Raw genomic sequence first — 3299 nt, 5'->3', positions numbered from 1 at the left:
GATAGAGAGAATTTACTTAACTCCAGTACAGGATGGCCAAACTGCCTTCTACAGTGTGAACAGAAAGCTGGCAGAAAAGGCAAGGTTTGTTATAAAATCACTTTAATTCAGTTTTCTCAACATTACAAGCCATAAGGCAGGCAATGGAATGTGCAATGCTCCACATTACAATACTGAGCCTATAATTGCTGACATCAAAATATACATGTGACACCATAAAAAGCAGTGCTTGTTGCCCCTCATGTCTTACAACAGGTACAAAAGTTATATTTAAACCCTTGTCCCCATGCAAACACGAACACTCAGTAGTCCAGCCCCCAGGAAGAGGGGTCAACCAGCACAAGTCTGTGCACAGGGAAGCCCCCGGGACCCTTGAGTGCAGGACTACACAAGGTAAAGGAGACAGTTAAGACTCAAGAGCTGTTGTGCCACCTTAATGTGTGCCAGCCTTAGAGATAGACAAAAACAACAAAAAAAAACTCTGGTCTATAATTTGCAGGGGGAAAAAACCTTGAAAGTTTAAGAGCCCTTGTCCTCCCAGGTGGCTGTTCTTTCACAGTTCGTGGTTGTGTGGGTGGATGAGTGCCTGGATGGCCTCCTGCACTGAACCCATCTAGATCAGCACCATCATGTAATCCTTCTGGAAGAATGTGAACCCTTAGACAATTCCACTGTTGCTGGAGAAGAGGATCTTGAGGTTGTCCTTGGATATGGAAGGCGAGATCTTGGAAAGGTGCAGGTTGGTTGAGGGTGGGAAGAAATACTATAAGTTTTTGGAGCCTGGCTTCTTAAAGTCACGCAGAAGTGAGTTCCTATAGTTCTTGGTGAGGTCCTGGTCCCTCTGGTCCTCACGGGGCAGCCGCATGTTCTCATGGTTGGAGAGCATGATGTGCACAGGGTTTCCCTGCAGCTTGTGCTCTTTGCGGGGTTCATTGCCAACTAGGCCTGGCTTCCCTCCGGCGTCTGCACCAGAGCATTCTCCATCTTATTGAACAAAATCTTCACCCACTGCACATAGCCATACACACGGAAAAGAATAGAGGCTTTGGGGTGTGACTTCTGGGGGATAAGGTTGCTGACCAGCATAACAGAATTTCCAGCCCCTGACAGGCCTGGGATGGTGATCGGGCCAGCCGCTGCCACTGAAGGTGTGGCCAGAGGGACCAGGGCCCCGTGCACATTGGGAAAAGAAAGGCCTGCAGCATGAAAAATTGCAAAGGTGAGAGGGGAACCAGCTCCTGCCAATGGAAAAACTGACATGATAGCAGGTGCACGGAAGGCCCATGGCCGGAGCCATGGTCTTATCCAGTGAGGCATGGCTGTCACTAGAGGGCAGGGTAGGAGTGGTGTAGACTTGGATCTTGTCATTATTGTACTTGATTGACATTGAGGCTGGTGAGCAGAGAAAAGTATATATGGAGTGTGTGCAAGCATTGTATATGTTCTGCCTGTCCTGTGACAGCTTAGCCTTCTGGACACTCATGGTTTGGCATACTGCAGCAGTGCCTGGAACTGGTTGTTCTTGGTGAGTGATGATTTTCAGAACTATGCCAAACTTGGAGAAGATCTGGTGAAGCACGTCCAGGGTTATTGAGTAGAAGAAGGGCTCCACAATGATCCTGAGCACCATTCTCTGGCCAGCCATCGCCATCCCAGCACCCATAGCCAGGACCGAGGGAGCAAGTGCCAAGTTCCGGACTGATCACAGTTCACCACCTGCAAGGCTGCCTGGGCCTGTACCTGGTTGGGTGAGCTGTGCATCTTCAGCTCCGTGTTGTTGGAGAACTGGATATAGATTGGCTGGCCAAGATGCTTGGGTGTCACCAAGATGTAGTTCACCATGGTGTTGGCTGCCTCCTCCATGTTTTTCTTAATGAAGACCTGTTTTTCCCTTTCAGCATCAGGAAATGGTGACCTTCCCAAAGGGCAGTCCCAGGGAAATGACCTCGCCCTCGGTGACATCACTGGGAAGCTTCCAGATGCGAATCACTTTGGAAGACAAGCCTGCACTTCTGTTGTCACCTTTGAACTTCTTGTTGTCATTTCCATTTGCTGCAGAGACTGAGTTGCTACTGCTCAGATAAAAGGTCCGTCAGTGATGCAGCCAAAGAAGAGCTTATCCTGCTTTGTAACAATTGCTTTGTCTGGGACAATGCCATCCATTGCACAAAGAAGAGACTGCAGGAGAGGAAGTGGAGGCCTGTAATAGCCTCTCACTTCTTATACTTCCCACTTTAAATGCAACGGGTTACATGTACTTTCTTTGTGATCTTAAAAACAACTTTACATATTATAATTACTGTACTCACACATTAATTACTAATTATTTGAAGGGTTGTTTTTTCCATTCTTTGGTACAGAAACTGTGTCAATTTTTGGTTTTAAAATTAATTTTGATTTATTTAAATTACATTACCAGAAACCCAGTTCTTTTATTCTTTATTTTTTTAATTTTATTTTTAATTATAGTTGACATACAATATCATATTAGTTTCAGGTATACAACATAGTTATTAAACATTTATGTAACTTAAAGAATGTTCACCAGAATAAATCTAATAAGCATCTGTCAAGGTACATAGTTATTACAGTACTAGGGGCCTGGTGCATGCACCAGTGGGGTCCCTTGGCCTGGCCCGCAGGATCAAGCTGAAACCAGCTCTCTGATAGCCCTTGAGGGGTCCCAGATTACGAGAGGGCACAGGCCAGGCCGAGGGATACCACAGGGGAACGATTAGGGCTGGAGAGGGATATGGGAAGTTGGCCAGCCAGGGAGGGACCGTGGGAGGTTCCAGGGCATGTCTGGCCCATCTCATTCAGTCCCAATAGGCCAGACTTCAGCAGTAAGCTAACCTACTGGGGAACGTTTGCCCCCTGGTGGTCAGTGCGTGTCATAGTGACTGGTTGACTGGTTGACTGTCTGTCCCCTGGTGGTAAGTGCACATCACAGCGAGCGGTTGAGCAGCCTTAGCGTATCATTAGCATATTACCCTTTGATTGGTTGAACGGACTACTGGACAACTGGACTCTTAATATATTAGGCTTTTATTATACAGAACTAGAGGCCCAGTGCACAAAAATTTGTGCACGGCGGTGGTCCCTCAGCCCGGCCTGCACCCTCTCGCAATCCGGGACCTCTGACTCCTTCCAACTGCCGATTTATGCCTCTCACAATCCAGGACTGCTGGCTCCTAATTGCTCAACTGCCTGCCTGCCTGATCGCCCCTAACCAGTCACCTGCCTGATCTCCCCTAACCACTCTGCCTGCCTGCCTGATGCCCTTAACTGCTCGCCTGCCT

General features: G+C 47.7%; 1 pseudogene; it reads right to left on the bottom strand.

The window, feature by feature from the left end:
* Positions 1-553: 553 nt before the first annotated feature.
* Positions 554-2163, bottom strand: LOC102763558 (annotated as a pseudogene).
* Between the last annotated feature and the right edge of the window lie 1136 nt (positions 2164-3299).

The sequence above is a fragment of the Myotis davidii genome, unplaced genomic scaffold, assembly GCF_000327345.1.
Source record: "Myotis davidii unplaced genomic scaffold, ASM32734v1 scaffold888, whole genome shotgun sequence".
NCBI classification, from domain to species: domain Eukaryota; kingdom Metazoa; phylum Chordata; class Mammalia; order Chiroptera; family Vespertilionidae; genus Myotis; species Myotis davidii.
The sequence above is the reverse complement of the archived record's forward strand: the minus strand, read 5'-3'. Positions and strand labels throughout refer to the sequence as shown.